Here is a 17,305-nt window from a genome sequence, read left to right on the forward strand (position 1 = left end):
AAAACACAGGCAATTGTTTTCACCCGGCGCCGGCCTAACCTTGATCGCCTCACTATTAATAACGTCCCCGTGTCTTGGACTAACCAAATTAAATACCTTGGCCTAATATTGGACAGAACTATGTCCTGGAGATACAATATAGAACAGGCCCGGCAGCGTGCCACGGCACGGATGAAAGCACTGAGACCTCTGCTAGGCAATAAATATATCTCTACCACCATCAAGAGAAATATTTACCTAGCATGTATTAGGCCCATCCTGCTGTATGGCTGCGAGGCCTGGGGCTATATTGCCAAGACTCCGCTTTCCAAATTACAAACCTTTCAGAATAAGACACTACGAATGATGACCAGAGCACCATATCTGAAATCTAACAAGAGGATACGGGCTGAGCTTCGTATCCCCACACTTAGATCTCAGATAAATAAAATAGTGAGGATGACCAGGGCTAGGATCCTCTCGAACCTATCAGAGGACCCTGGTATTCTTTTATTAAAACGGATCATGAGGACCAAGAAGCCGCGGACTCGCCTGAAGTACCGTGGCCCTTGGATCACTTATGATCTGTTTTAAAATTCGAACCTGCCAACCCTTTCGGCCTTTTGCAAATTAATACCAATAACCCACTAAATTACGTCAAAATTTTTCCCCTGTTAAGTGCCGTTTGTTAAGAAGGACCCAATTTCCTAATAAATTACTCTCTTGAGCACAAATTAGCAGCGATGAGGGGGTTTCTTCTCTGACGATAGGCCCTTGGTCTATCTGACAGATTGCTTTATCCCCCACCAGTGTAGCGCGAACAGAGACTTCCTGCCTCATCGGCAAACCTTGGAAACAGATGAGTAGGGGGGCATTATTTTCGCCCCGGGGCTCCCATCCACTGGCCATCAACAAAAAAAAAAAAAAAAAAAAAAAAAAAAAAAAAAAAAAAAAAAAAAAAAAAAAAAAAAAAAAAAAAAAAAAAAAGGTGCCCCCAGCCATTCACCGCCACACGGTATGCACGGTGCCCCGGGACCAGGCGAGGTGCGCGAACTGCGAAGGCAGTCACGCAGCCTCATATCCTGGCTGCCCCTACCTAAAGAAGGCAATTAAAGCGCACTACAGGAAAGCACAACACCTACACCTACATGCACACACCACTACACCACACCTCCCCAGTACCCTGACCCCCAAACCACCCCACCTCACTCCCCCCAGCTACAACCTCACCAACCAAACCACCCAAGACACCTCCAACCTCCTGAACCTACTGTTACTCAAACTAATCACAGCCCCGAACCCGCATCCCCCCATGACCATGCCAAGTAACCAGCTAATCATTAGCTAAACCCTGCCCCCCTCCCAGCCAAGAACTACCTCCTGACAACCAACATCTCCCTCGGCTCTCCTTAAAGCACTGGAATCTAAGCGTACCTACCACCGACAGTTAAGCAACATCGGGAGTGGTCACCCAGTGGATGGTTGACCGCCACACTCCCTGCTGCCTAACCTCGAGGAACTCAATACGACCACGACCACGGACGCAACGAAACACCAGGCGCTCACGCGCCAGGCCACACCCTGGCCAGCTAAGACAGAGGAATAGTAACCCAACCCGCTGAACAACTAAATTATCTGCAGGGAACCACCATATCGACAGGGCATTCAAGACCTTTTAGAGGTCGACAAGCCATAAATTTCGCGGTCACTGGGGCTCTGTCCCAGTACCGACGAAAGACGGGTTCGTCGTCGTCGTCGTCCCAGCCATTCGTTTGGATTCTCAGTAGCTACACGAGACAACCATGCCTCCTAAGACTAGCGGAAAGGCCGCCAAGAAAGCCGGCAAGGCCCAGAAGAACATCTCCAAGGGAGATAAGAAGAAGAAGCGCAAGAGGAAGGAGAGCTACGCCATCTACATCTACAAAGTACTTAAACAGGTACACCCTGATACTGGCATCTCCAGCAAGGCGATGAGCATCATGAACAGCTTCGTCAACGACATCTTCGAGCGTATCGCCGCGGAGGCTTCCCGTCTGGCCCACTACAACAAGCGCTCCACCATCACTAGTCGGGAGATCCAGACTGCCGTCCGTCTCTTGCTGCCCGGAGAGCTGGCCAAGCACGCCGTCAGCGAGGGCACCAAGGCAGTCACCAAATACACCAGCTCCAAGTAAGGAGCTACAGGGAATAACCACCCTTCTTAAGAAACGGCCCTTTTCAGGGCCACCACACCTTTAAAAAAAAGAGCAGTTGTGTTAGCCTCTTACCCTTAAGCAAACCAAAGGCAAGTTAAAAGGGGGACATCACATCAAAGTGGTTAGCATTGTTACTTTAAGGTCAAAAGAAATTAGAAAACCTCATAATAATAATAATAATAATAATAATAATAATAATAATAATAATAATAATAATAATAATAATAATCGTCGTCGTTAACACCATCATAGCCGGACGGATTATTCAGTCCTTTTGCCGCTTGAAACGACAATCGCACCGCCGTCAAGAACAACAACAACTACTACTACTACTACTACTACTACTACTACCACTACCACGGGGCCCTGGGTCTTTCTTTCTTTTCTTTCTTGAGGAGATTGGTTGGGATTGAATGTAGGCCCTGGGTCGAGTTGGGGTTAGGTTACGACGAAGTGAGGTTAAAACTACTCGGGTTAGGTTCCGCCGCGCCCCGCCGCGCGCGCTCAGTACCGCCCTCGTACGCTCCTCCATCGCGATCTCCGAGCAAAGTCTCGTCTCGACAACGCGCCCGCCCACCTCCAAAGAATAAATAACCGTTGCCTTCTGTACACATGCATCAATGAAGACTTCCTTTCTCGCCAACGGCCATACCATGTTGAATACACCGGTTCTCGTCCGATCACCGCAGTTAAGCAACATTGGGCGTGGTCAGTACTTGGATGGGTGACCGCTTGGGAACACCACGTGCCGTTGGCTCAATTCCCTTTTTACCTACTATTCTGATCTCTAAATAACCCTTTATCATCAACTTTAGCCTTACGGCTGCACAAATGTCGAAATTGATCGATTTTTGTTACATGTGAAACTAACCAGATGTTCTTAACTTTCCAACATGATTCAAGTTTATTGTAGATACTTAACTTCCTCCGAGGTGCCCGCCTAACCTGACCTGATGATGATGATGATGATGATGATGATGATGATGATGATGATGATGATGATGATGATGATGATGATGCGAGAGAGAGAGAGAGAGAGAGAGAGAGAGAGAGAGAGAGAGAGAGAGAGAGAGAGAGAGAGAGTGTGTGTGTGTGTGTGTGTGTGTGTGTGTGTGTGTGTGCTGTTATTTTTCTTTTAGGTTAGTGCAGCATAGTGTGCCCTGTCTGTAGGCGGCCCCTCACGGATTCTTAACTCTTCATTCTACTACGTCCTATTTCGCGTAAGATTACAGGTAAGAAGGGTAATCAGTGCCAGGGCGGAACGTGGGTTCGAATCTCCCTGCCCGCCAAGAAAATCGCGAGGAAGATGGTTTCCAAACAACGTCATCGACACTGTCGTGATAACAATGAAAGCCGTGTCCTAGCAACCGCACGCCGCATGTAGCAGCCCTTCAAAGAGGCGAAAAATGATTTCATTTTATGTTCTTTCAGGTAAGATAAGATACTATCGCTGACCCGTTGATATAACGACGACGTTCGGTAATAAGTTGCAAGTCTGTTGTGCGCTATTTTCTGCAGGTAACTGGGCGTCTCTCATAAGCTTGCTTACGAACGATGATGTACTAGTGCAGGAGAGTGACCCTTGTGCGCGTGTTCCGACAAATCGTAGCATTGACTCCCAGGACTTTGCATTTCTACCTAAGATGAGACGGTTTCCTAATAAGACTGAGAAAGTAACGTTTTCAACGACAAGTGTTAGTTGAAAGTGTCGTGACGTTTTAGGTTAGGTGACGTGAGGAAAGTGCTCGATTTCAGTAGCCTGCACGTCGGCTGACCGACCTTTCGGCAAGTGATGAATTCCATAGAACTAACCTCAACTCCCCATATCATTACCGTTACCGTCCTGGATTTAAATAGGCCATTCTGAGCTCAACTTGGCGAGTTCGATTCCGGTTCACTCCCTTGGTATTTGAATGGCCAAATACGTCGGCCTCATGCCTGTAGATTTACGGGCACGTAAAATAGAAGAACTCCTGCGGGACAAAATTTCGCCTCAGCGGCGTCTCCGGAAACGGTAAATAGTAGTTAGTGGGGCGTAAAGTAAATAACATTTTTCACTACCTACCACTACTACTTCCTGTTAGGCCGGTAGGGATTTTTCGTACTTCGGCAATAATACGTCCATTTGCCCAGCACCTGAACACTGCGTACCTGTACGTCCTACTTTTTCCTCCTTACCTTAGTACTACCGGTTAGAATTCAAAGAATAGGGAGGTTAGGTATCCTGCGTCTAACACGGTCGCCCTTTCACTGCTACCCGGGTCCTATATCCTCTTTTCTGCTGAAGACAAACACCTCAACTTCTCTTCTTAATGTTAATAACTACAATCATCATCTTCATTACCTGATTGCTTTCACGAGTTCGCAGGAATTGATAGGCCTAGAATGGAGACCCTGTACTAAGACATGATTGCAGCGAACCGAGAAAAGGGGCATAAACTGATCGTGGATCTGCTAACTTCAAGCTAAATTACGCACACTTTTATCATCACCAGTCTTGAAAACTGGGAAGGAGGCCTGCATCTTCTCATTACAGGGTAGATGCTAGATATTTCGGGTGCAATATACTGCAGGTTAGGCTTGGATCACCTAAACTAATTAAGAAAAAATAAAAATCTTGAGGTACCGTACCGGTACTGGTCTGGTCTAGTCATACGAAGAGTAACCCTAGCGCAGCTGGCCTAAAAATCATCAGGTCCCTTTACGCATATCCTCCCATGAATGTAAATGACTCGGTATCCCTCATTACGGTACTTCAATTGATATTTGAGGGAAGAGGACTCTTAAACCTCCTGTTTTCTTCACAGGGTATTCTTTTACAGCACAAACTTGAGTAATAGTAGTAGTAGTAGTAGTAGTAGTAGTAGAAGAAGAAGAAGAAGAAGGAAGGAAGGAAGGAAGGAAGGAAGGAAGGAAGGAAGGAAGGAAGGAAGGAAGGAAGGAAGGAAGGAAGGAAGGAAGGTTGTAGTCAGGAAGGGCATCCAGCCGTATAATCACACCGAATCCACATGGCGAGAGAAGTTGTGTTAACCGTGCATCTACCCTCTGTTAGATCCTTCCTTCCTTCCTTCCTTCCTTCCTTCCTTCCTTCCTGATTTCCATCTGCAAGTAAGAATTGAACGTCCAACGTGTTAACCCAACACGTATTCCTGCAATTCCCGGCGTCGTTCGGACCAGGAGAAAGAAAGAAAGAAAGAAAGAAAGAAAGAAAGAAAGAAAGAAAGAAAGAAAGAAAGAAAGAAAGAGAGAAAGAAAAAGTTCCTTACACGTCGAAAGGGACATAGCATTCTCGCGGTTTCGCACTTTACTGACCTTATTCTTTTTTGAGGTTAGGTATGCCGCTGTACTTGTAAGTCAAAGAAGTAATTGCGTAGCCTTTTTGTAATTACATTCGACGTAACCTCAAACTTTAATACTATTATTTGATGTCAGTTCACGCGATCGTCTTCGTTCTATGCTGCTAATAGTGTGATCGATTCTCGGCGCAGCCAGTAGGTTATTTTAAGGAGGCATACTCTCACTTAATGGCAGCTTTGAAACCAAAGGTCGGTTACGAAAGTTAGGTAAAAGTCGTCGTCGTCGACATAGTAGTAGCGGTAGTTGTTTTTTTTTTAATAGCCTTAGCCTACTGTTGTTGTTTGTTGTTTGAGTCACCAGTCCGTAGACTGGTTTGATGCAGCCCTCCACGCCACCCTATCCTGTGCCAACCTTTTCGTTTCTATGTAACTATTGCATCCTACATGTGCTTGTCATGTCCGTACCTTGGTCTACCCCTACAGTTCTTACCGCCTACACATCGTTCTAAAACCAACTGAATAAGTCCTGGGTGTCTTAAGATGGGTCCTATCATTGTATCTCTTGTTCTCATCCAATTTTTTCTGAAGTTGTTCTCTGTAGGCAGCTCCCTCGGAAGCTTCTGTCTACCTCAAGCTGTCCAACTTGAGGGAGGACGCGATCGGCTGTAATATTGGAACAATTAGTAATACCGCCTGGTGTAGATATACTATATATGGGCTTCTTTTCGATTGTGAATAGGCCTAGAGATATTCGGTCCTGGCTTTGTTGCCCGGGGTAGGCGGGACGTTTCTACCAGGCTGTGCTTCCCTCCTACAGGTCAGGGACAAAGTCTTTCGTGAGACTTAACCGGCTGTCTTCCGGTCTGGGCCTTTAGGTACGCCCTGAAATACACCTAGACGTTCTAGGATTCCTCTTTAACTAGGCTTCTCTTCTCTTCCCTTACAAGGGCCTTAAAACAGCAGGAAGTGAGAGAGGGTACCTGACCGTGAGGCAAGTGCCTATGGCCCTAAATACTGCGACTAAAATGAACTTAAAGAGCTAGCAAGAGACCTGGAATCTGACAAGTCGTGGAAACTAGTCCCTAATTTATATGTTTCCTTCTTTATGCCCTTTTATGCAATGCTATTAGAGGCAGATTACGGTGGGTCTCCTTGCTACTGCAGAAATCCACCTGAAGGCCGAACGTCCCTTGCTCTCATTCGAAAGTGGCTAGAGTCCACGAACAGTTCTCTGCCTTGGCAGCTAGAGGAAGGATGGGACTTCCTTCAGGTAAGCGGTGGTCGCTCCCGGGGGCGTCGCGACGACGGCGGCTGCCCCTAAATGTCGGCATGGAGAGGGAGCTGAGGAAATGCTGTCCATGGAACACACCTGCGCCAGGACGCCCTGAACAAGGCGGGCAGCACTTCTTTCATTTGAGGAGCAGCATTAATCCTTTGGCTATCCCTTCCTACCTTGAACTGAACCTTCCGCCGCCCCCACGGGACGCAGGGTGCACGAGAAAGGAGCTAGGAAGCACGTCCCCAACTTATCGCCGCGCAGCCCACCCGACAGCTAGCCACTGCTGTTTCCTGCGCGGTCCGAGTAGCCTGATACACTCCGCCATTCGGGAAAATTTAACACATTCGCACCGTGACCATGGCTGACACTGCAACAGCATCGGCAGCATCCGCACCCGCCTCGGCTCCGGCCCAGGCGTCGCCCAAGAAGAACAAGGCTTCCGCATCCAAGAAACCTCGCACCAAGCCTGCACATCCGAAAACCTCCGAGATGGTGGGCAGTGCCATCAAGAGCCTCAAGGAGCGAGGTGGATCTTCTCTCCAAGCTATCAAGAAGTACATCTCTGCCAACTACAAGGTGGACTCTGAGAAGCTGGCCCCATTCATCAAGAAGTACCTGAAATCTGCTGTGGCTTCCGGAGAGCTGGTCCAGACCAAGGGGAAGGGAGCTTCAGGTTCCTTCAAACTCGCCTCAGCTGCCAAGCCGGAGAAAGCCAGCGCAGCCCCTGTCAAGCGGTCCGCCGCCCCCAAGGAGAAGCGCATCCCCAAGGCGAAGAAGGCTGGGGGAGCCAAGGCTGCAGCCAAGAAAGCCATTTCCAAAAAGCCTGCTGAGAAGAAGAAGGCAGCTCCTGCTCCCAAACCAAAGCAGAAGGCTCCTTCCAAGGCTAAGAAGGCCGCCAAGGTGCCCACTAAGAAACCTAAGGCACCTAAGCCTAAAAAGGCCGCTAAGCCCAAGGCCTCGCCTAAAAAGGCACCTGCAAAAAGGAAGTGAGAACCCTCGAGGTTCTTACACTACCCGTGCACCTCTTGCTCTCACGAGAGCGGAGGTTGCAAAAACGGCCCTTATCAGGGCCATCACCTTCTTTCTAAAAGAGCCTATGAAGTCTTTGAATGTGAACCCTGGCCTCTCTCCTACCTCTGTCTCATAAAGAGGCAAGTGTGCACAAGTGCCCCACTACTCTCTTATTATTATTATTATTATTATTATTATTATTATTATTATTATTATTATTATTATTATTATTATTATTATTTAGTATTTTCTTTACTGTTATTGCACTTGGAGTTTTCCTTAATCCCCTTGGCACAACAACCACCATCAAGATTTATATACTTTGTTATTATTATTATTATTATTATTATTATCAACATCGCCTTTATTATTCAGTATTTTCTTTACTATGATTGCTCTAGGACTCTTCGCATCGTCCTGTGGAATAAAAAATAAAATAAAAAAACCCACCGCCATCCAGATGTATATACTTTGTCGTTGTTGTTATTATTATTATTATTATTATTATTATTATTAAGTTTTGTGTCTACTGCGCTTGCACTTGGAAGGTTCACATCATCCCCTGGAAACAACAACAACCACCACCACCACCACCATCATCATCATCAAGATTTATATTATTATTATTTATTTCCTTTTAAAGAATATTTTAATTCACTGCCCGTGCTAGCTCAGAGACTACGACTGCTCTTTCTGGGATATTTTGGTGGCCCTGAAAAGGGCCGTTTGGTGAAAGGTCCAGCGTTAAGCTAGCTCTGGACTTAGGCACGCTCCCCTCGGATGCGGCGGGCGAGCTGGATGTCCTTTGGCATGATGGTGACACGCTTGGCATGGATGGCACACAAGTTGGTGTCTTCGAAAAGACCCACCAGGTAGGCTTCGCTGGCCTCCTGCAAGGCCATGACGGCCGAGCTCTGGAAGCGCAGGTCGGTCTTGAAGTCCTGAGCTATTTCTCTCACGAGCCGCTGGAAAGGCAGCTTGCGGATGAGCAGCTCGGTGCTCTTCTGGTAGCGCCTGATCTCACGGAGGGCCACGGTACCGGGCCTGTACCGATGAGGCTTCTTCACTCCACCCGTGGCAGGCGCGCTCTTACGGGCAGCCTTGGTTGCCAGCTGCTTGCGGGGGGCCTTGCCTCCGGTGGATTTACGTGCAGTCTGCTTCGTCCGGGCCATGACGTACGGTACTCACTGTCGACACGCTGCAGGGAGAATAACAGGAGCTCGCTCCCGCTCGCCTTGTTTTATTCCTTCGCTTCCCCCTCCCTGTGCTGCTGCAGCGCTGCCATTCGCTAGCCAGTTGCCGACGTCACCGGGGCCAGGCTCGTTCAACAAAAGCACAGGCAAAAGCGGGGCCTGGCACATTCGAGCTCTGAACTCGCTGTTGTACTGATCTACCATGACCGGACGAGGCAAGGGAGGAAAGGGACTCGGCAAAGGAGGCGCCAAGCGTCACAGGAAGGTGCTCCGAGACAACATCCAGGGCATCACCAAGCCTGCCATCAGACGTCTCGCCCGCAGAGGTGGGGTCAAGCGTATCTCGGGCCTAATCTACGAGGAGACTCGTGGCGTGCTCAAGGTTTTCCTGGAGAACGTCATCCGGGATGCCGTAACATACACCGAGCACGCCAAGAGGAAGACCGTGACCGCCATGGACGTAGTGTACGCCCTCAAGAGACAGGGACGTACCCTTTACGGTTTCGGCGGTTAGATCTCTTCCGAGCGTGCTCCCGGCAGGGGGCATGCAGTGTTTAAAAAAAACGGCCCTTTTCAGGGCCACCACTTACCTCTCAAAAGAGCTTTGTGTCCCGTGTCCAGTACTCCTCTAGCATTGCTTGTGCAGCACTTCTTCCTAGGAGGTACTGTACTGTACTGTACTGTACAGTACACTTCTCCTCGAGCCCTGCAGAGAAGAAAATATGCCCTCAACGTTAGTAATGAAGTCTAGTCTGAAGTTTATTTTTAATGGACACTAGATATCTGTATCTGATCCTCTTTCTTTCTTTCTTTCTTTCTTTCTTTCTTTCTTTCTTTCTTTCTTTCTTTCATTCAGAAACTAATCACTTGGCTTCTTTCTAAATAAATAAATAAATAAATAAATAAATAAATAAATGCTAAAACGTGCCTATTCCTCTGGTTCATTCTACTCTGATAACCTACTCCAGTTTTGAAGGTTATACCGTAAACTGGTATGATATTAAAAGTACTTCTTATGCAACCTTCCTTCCTTCCTTCCTTCCTTCCTTCCTTCCTTCCTTCCTTCCTTCCTTCCTTCCTTCCTTCCTTCAATTAATGAACTGTGTAATATATCATTAAGTTGGCTAGGCTATTTTCTGTCCTAAACACTAAATTCCAGCATCTGTTGCTACTGAAGGGACACTAAACACAATTCTTCTCTTTGCTGTTGTTGTTCTTGGTTTCACTATTATTATTATTATTATTATTATTATTATTATTATTATTATTATTAGAGACCTGTATGTACTGTACTGTACTGTACTGCTCTTTCTCTTTTGACACCTCCTTTACTACTGAGCAATAAAGCCTGACAAGCAACTCTTTCCTTAACCAGCTGGTGGCCCTGAAAAGGGCCGTTTTTTAAATTTTTGCCTGGGAAACCAAGGCTAAGGCAATTAAGCCTTCTTCTCGGTCTTCTTGGGCAGGAGCACTGCCTGAATATTGGGCAGCACACCTCCCTGGGCAATGGTCACACCAGACAGGAGTTTGTTTAACTCCTCATCATTACGTATGGCCAACTGCAAGTGACGGGGGATGATCCTCGTCTTCTTGTTGTCACGGGCTGCATTGCCTGCCAACTCAAGAACTTCAGCAGCCAGGTACTCCATGACCGCAGCCAGGTACACGGGAGCACCAGCACCCACTCGCTCTGCATAGTTTCCCTTGCGGAGGAGACGGTGGATACGCCCGACAGGAAACTGCAGGCCTGCACGGCTGGAACGGCTTTTGGACTTGCCCTTAACTTTTCCTCCCTTGCCTCGTCCTGACATGATGCTCTGCTAGTCTGCTTCGCACCAAATGGTATTTTGCAGCCTTGTGACCACCAGTTTTGTACTCTGGCAGGTTACGCGAGGCAGCGAGCCAGCCAATGAGGCTGCAGCTAGTTCGCCCCCATTGGCTAGTACGACACAGGCGTTTTCTTTCAAATACACGCTGAAACCGGGTGCCCCCAGCCATTCGTTTGGATTCTCAGTAGCTACACGAGACAACCATGCCTCCTAAGACTAGCGGAAAGGCCGCCAAGAAAGCCGGCAAGGCCCAGAAGAACATCTCCAAGGGAGATAAGAAGAAGAAGCGCAAGAGGAAGGAGAGCTACGCCATCTACATCTACAAAGTACTTAAACAGGTACACCCTGATACTGGCATCTCCAGCAAGGCGATGAGCATCATGAACAGCTTCGTCAACGACATCTTCGAGCGTATCGCCGCGGAGGCTTCCCGTCTGGCCCACTACAACAAGCGCTCCACCATCACTAGTCGGGAGATCCAGACTGCCGTCCGTCTCTTGCTGCCCGGAGAGCTGGCCAAGCACGCCGTCAGCGAGGGCACCAAGGCAGTCACCAAATACACCAGCTCCAAGTAAGGAGCTACAGGGAATAACCACCCTTCTTAAGAAACGGCCCTTTTCAGGGCCACCACACCTTTAAAAAAAAGAGCAGTTGTGTTAGCCTCTTACCCTTAAGCAAACCAAAGGCAAGTTAAAAGGGGGACATCACATCAAAGTGGTTAGCATTGTTACTTTAAGGTCAAAAGAAATTAGAAAACCTCATAATAATAATAATAATAATAATAATAATAATAATAATAATAATAATAATAATAATAATAATAATCGTCGTCGTTAACACCATCATAGCCGGACGGATTATTCAGTCCTTTTGCCGCTTGAAACGACAATCGCACCGCCGTCAAGAACAACAACAACTACTACTACTACTACTACTACTACTACTACCACTACCACGGGGCCCTGGGTCTTTCTTTCTTTTCTTTCTTGAGGAGATTGGTTGGGATTGAATGTAGGCCCTGGGTCGAGTTGGGGTTAGGTTACGACGAAGTGAGGTTAAAACTACTCGGGTTAGGTTCCGCCGCGCCCCGCCGCGCGCGCTCAGTACCGCCCTCGTACGCTCCTCCATCGCGATCTCCGAGCAAAGTCTCGTCTCGACAACGCGCCCGCCCACCTCCAAAGAATAAATAACCGTTGCCTTCTGTACACATGCATCAATGAAGACTTCCTTTCTCGCCAACGGCCATACCATGTTGAATACACCGGTTCTCGTCCGATCACCGCAGTTAAGCAACATTGGGCGTGGTCAGTACTTGGATGGGTGACCGCTTGGGAACACCACGTGCCGTTGGCTCAATTCCCTTTTTACCTACTATTCTGATCTCTAAATAACCCTTTATCATCAACTTTAGCCTTACGGCTGCACAAATGTCGAAATTGATCGATTTTTGTTACATGTGAAACTAACCAGATGTTCTTAACTTTCCAACATGATTCAAGTTTATTGTAGATACTTAACTTCCTCCGAGGTGCCCGCCTAACCTGACCTGATGATGATGATGATGATGATGATGATGATGATGATGATGATGATGATGATGATGATGATGATGATGCGAGAGAGAGAGAGAGAGAGAGAGAGAGAGAGAGAGAGAGAGAGAGAGAGAGAGAGAGAGAGAGAGTGTGTGTGTGTGTGTGTGTGTGTGTGTGTGTGTGTGTGCTGTTATTTTTCTTTTAGGTTAGTGCAGCATAGTGTGCCCTGTCTGTAGGCGGCCCCTCACGGATTCTTAACTCTTCATTCTACTACGTCCTATTTCGCGTAAGATTACAGGTAAGAAGGGTAATCAGTGCCAGGGCGGAACGTGGGTTCGAATCTCCCTGCCCGCCAAGAAAATCGCGAGGAAGATGGTTTCCAAACAACGTCATCGACACTGTCGTGATAACAATGAAAGCCGTGTCCTAGCAACCGCACGCCGCATGTAGCAGCCCTTCAAAGAGGCGAAAAATGATTTCATTTTATGTTCTTTCAGGTAAGATAAGATACTATCGCTGACCCGTTGATATAACGACGACGTTCGGTAATAAGTTGCAAGTCTGTTGTGCGCTATTTTCTGCAGGTAACTGGGCGTCTCTCATAAGCTTGCTTACGAACGATGATGTACTAGTGCAGGAGAGTGACCCTTGTGCGCGTGTTCCGACAAATCGTAGCATTGACTCCCAGGACTTTGCATTTCTACCTAAGATGAGACGGTTTCCTAATAAGACTGAGAAAGTAACGTTTTCAACGACAAGTGTTAGTTGAAAGTGTCGTGACGTTTTAGGTTAGGTGACGTGAGGAAAGTGCTCGATTTCAGTAGCCTGCACGTCGGCTGACCGACCTTTCGGCAAGTGATGAATTCCATAGAACTAACCTCAACTCCCCATATCATTACCGTTACCGTCCTGGATTTAAATAGGCCATTCTGAGCTCAACTTGGCGAGTTCGATTCCGGTTCACTCCCTTGGTATTTGAATGGCCAAATACGTCGGCCTCATGCCTGTAGATTTACGGGCACGTAAAATAGAAGAACTCCTGCGGGACAAAATTTCGCCTCAGCGGCGTCTCCGGAAACGGTAAATAGTAGTTAGTGGGGCGTAAAGTAAATAACATTTTTCACTACCTACCACTACTACTTCCTGTTAGGCCGGTAGGGATTTTTCGTACTTCGGCAATAATACGTCCATTTGCCCAGCACCTGAACACTGCGTACCTGTACGTCCTACTTTTTCCTCCTTACCTTAGTACTACCGGTTAGAATTCAAAGAATAGGGAGGTTAGGTATCCTGCGTCTAACACGGTCGCCCTTTCACTGCTACCCGGGTCCTATATCCTCTTTTCTGCTGAAGACAAACACCTCAACTTCTCTTCTTAATGTTAATAACTACAATCATCATCTTCATTACCTGATTGCTTTCACGAGTTCGCAGGAATTGATAGGCCTAGAATGGAGACCCTGTACTAAGACATGATTGCAGCGAACCGAGAAAAGGGGCATAAACTGATCGTGGATCTGCTAACTTCAAGCTAAATTACGCACACTTTTATCATCACCAGTCTTGAAAACTGGGAAGGAGGCCTGCATCTTCTCATTACAGGGTAGATGCTAGATATTTCGGGTGCAATATACTGCAGGTTAGGCTTGGATCACCTAAACTAATTAAGAAAAAATAAAAATCTTGAGGTACCGTACCGGTACTGGTCTGGTCTAGTCATACGAAGAGTAACCCTAGCGCAGCTGGCCTAAAAATCATCAGGTCCCTTTACGCATATCCTCCCATGAATGTAAATGACTCGGTATCCCTCATTACGGTACTTCAATTGATATTTGAGGGAAGAGGACTCTTAAACCTCCTGTTTTCTTCACAGGGTATTCTTTTACAGCACAAACTTGAGTAATAGTAGTAGTAGTAGTAGTAGTAGTAGTAGAAGAAGAAGAAGAAGAAGGAAGGAAGGAAGGAAGGAAGGAAGGAAGGAAGGAAGGAAGGAAGGAAGGAAGGAAGGAAGGAAGGAAGGAAGGAAGGTTGTAGTCAGGAAGGGCATCCAGCCGTATAATCACACCGAATCCACATGGCGAGAGAAGTTGTGTTAACCGTGCATCTACCCTCTGTTAGATCCTTCCTTCCTTCCTTCCTTCCTTCCTTCCTTCCTTCCTGATTTCCATCTGCAAGTAAGAATTGAACGTCCAACGTGTTAACCCAACACGTATTCCTGCAATTCCCGGCGTCGTTCGGACCAGGAGAAAGAAAGAAAGAAAGAAAGAAAGAAAGAAAGAAAGAAAGAAAGAAAGAAAGAAAGAAAGAAAGAGAGAAAGAAAAAGTTCCTTACACGTCGAAAGGGACATAGCATTCTCGCGGTTTCGCACTTTACTGACCTTATTCTTTTTTGAGGTTAGGTATGCCGCTGTACTTGTAAGTCAAAGAAGTAATTGCGTAGCCTTTTTGTAATTACATTCGACGTAACCTCAAACTTTAATACTATTATTTGATGTCAGTTCACGCGATCGTCTTCGTTCTATGCTGCTAATAGTGTGATCGATTCTCGGCGCAGCCAGTAGGTTATTTTAAGGAGGCATACTCTCACTTAATGGCAGCTTTGAAACCAAAGGTCGGTTACGAAAGTTAGGTAAAAGTCGTCGTCGTCGACATAGTAGTAGCGGTAGTTGTTTTTTTTTTAATAGCCTTAGCCTACTGTTGTTGTTTGTTGTTTGAGTCACCAGTCCGTAGACTGGTTTGATGCAGCCCTCCACGCCACCCTATCCTGTGCCAACCTTTTCGTTTCTATGTAACTATTGCATCCTACATGTGCTTGTCATGTCCGTACCTTGGTCTACCCCTACAGTTCTTACCGCCTACACATCGTTCTAAAACCAACTGAATAAGTCCTGGGTGTCTTAAGATGGGTCCTATCATTGTATCTCTTGTTCTCATCCAATTTTTTCTGAAGTTGTTCTCTGTAGGCAGCTCCCTCGGAAGCTTCTGTCTACCTCAAGCTGTCCAACTTGAGGGAGGACGCGATCGGCTGTAATATTGGAACAATTAGTAATACCGCCTGGTGTAGATATACTATATATGGGCTTCTTTTCGATTGTGAATAGGCCTAGAGATATTCGGTCCTGGCTTTGTTGCCCGGGGTAGGCGGGACGTTTCTACCAGGCTGTGCTTCCCTCCTACAGGTCAGGGACAAAGTCTTTCGTGAGACTTAACCGGCTGTCTTCCGGTCTGGGCCTTTAGGTACGCCCTGAAATACACCTAGACGTTCTAGGATTCCTCTTTAACTAGGCTTCTCTTCTCTTCCCTTACAAGGGCCTTAAAACAGCAGGAAGTGAGAGAGGGTACCTGACCGTGAGGCAAGTGCCTATGGCCCTAAATACTGCGACTAAAATGAACTTAAAGAGCTAGCAAGAGACCTGGAATCTGACAAGTCGTGGAAACTAGTCCCTAATTTATATGTTTCCTTCTTTATGCCCTTTTATGCAATGCTATTAGAGGCAGATTACGGTGGGTCTCCTTGCTACTGCAGAAATCCACCTGAAGGCCGAACGTCCCTTGCTCTCATTCGAAAGTGGCTAGAGTCCACGAACAGTTCTCTGCCTTGGCAGCTAGAGGAAGGATGGGACTTCCTTCAGGTAAGCGGTGGTCGCTCCCGGGGGCGTCGCGACGACGGCGGCTGCCCCTAAATGTCGGCATGGAGAGGGAGCTGAGGAAATGCTGTCCATGGAACACACCTGCGCCAGGACGCCCTGAACAAGGCGGGCAGCACTTCTTTCATTTGAGGAGCAGCATTAATCCTTTGGCTATCCCTTCCTACCTTGAACTGAACCTTCCGCCGCCCCCACGGGACGCAGGGTGCACGAGAAAGGAGCTAGGAAGCACGTCCCCAACTTATCGCCGCGCAGCCCACCCGACAGCTAGCCACTGCTGTTTCCTGCGCGGTCCGAGTAGCCTGATACACTCCGCCATTCGGGAAAATTTAACACATTCGCATCATTCATTCATCACACATCACATCACATCATCAAGCACTAAGCTCCGGCTACCAAGAACCCAGCACCCAGAACGCTAGTTACCCTGCCGCTAACTGCGATACCTACGCTCCAACCAAGATTTAGGGTTCTATCAGAGAGCCCCTTCACCACGGGAATAGGCCACCTGCAACACAGCCTATTTCAAATCAACAATCGCTAACTGCCACCAACAATAGGCAGAAACTGCAATCGCCTGCTAGCCAAGTTACGGCAGGCCCAAGCAATTTGTCAGAGCCCTCAGTGTGGTCACTGGTTCGAGGCTTGTCCCGTTGAGATACGTCAAAACTAAACCTGCTTCGACCGTGCCCACTGAGTGAGCACCTAACAACGCGCCGGTCCTCTTATTGAGTTTGACCGTTCCAGTGTTTTATCATAAACACCCAAGTCCCCCAGCCCATACCAGCCGTCAGGACCACCTTGGTGGATTGAGTAGCCAAGACACTGACATTCCCACCTCAAACCATGTCCAGGAAACCCCCAACCACCCCCAATTTCGACCAACCTCTCCAAATTCGCACCAATAACCGTGACACCTGGTACGATCCTTTTATTTTTCCAATGCCTTACGACCAGTACCCATCCAGACACACCCGATTCCACCACCGCCAACGCACATACCTAGCCATCCAGCCAGTCATAAAGCACGTCCAGCTCTTAGAGGAGCTCTCTAATGGATGCATAACTGTTTTCCCTATGGATATTGAGGGCAGCTATAGCGCCATTCTTGAACACCTAAAAACTAGGGACATCCGTTACAGAGTATGCATTGGGTACGCGCCAGACGCCGAAGTAGCTACCCAAACTGAGCTGGACGCAACACACACACCACTAACATTCACAAAAACCACACAAACTCACTTAAACCAAGAGCATCAGACAGTACAAACAGACGACCCTCCAATCATCTTGGACTCACCCCTCTCCCCCCCGCCAGAATCCGAACCCGGGACTGAGACCCCA

The 17,305-nt window shown here is 47.5% G+C and overlaps 2 non-coding genes across 2 annotated transcripts; both read left to right on the forward strand.

Moving 5' to 3' along the window:
* Nucleotides 1-2,812: 2,812 nt before the first annotated feature.
* On the forward strand, nucleotides 2,813-2,931 carry LOC137501346 (5S ribosomal RNA). Its single transcript, XR_011018496.1, has one exon. It is a non-coding gene; the product is annotated as a 5S ribosomal RNA (ribosomal RNA).
* A 9,085-nt stretch (nucleotides 2,932-12,016) lies between these two features.
* On the forward strand, nucleotides 12,017-12,135 carry LOC137501347 (5S ribosomal RNA). The gene has a single exon (XR_011018497.1). It is a non-coding gene; the product is annotated as a 5S ribosomal RNA (ribosomal RNA).
* The last annotated feature ends 5,170 nt before the right edge of the window (nucleotides 12,136-17,305 follow it).

The sequence above is a fragment of the Anabrus simplex genome, chromosome 6 (assembly GCF_040414725.1).
Source record: "Anabrus simplex isolate iqAnaSimp1 chromosome 6, ASM4041472v1, whole genome shotgun sequence".
Lineage (NCBI taxonomy): Eukaryota > Metazoa > Arthropoda > Insecta > Orthoptera > Tettigoniidae > Anabrus > Anabrus simplex.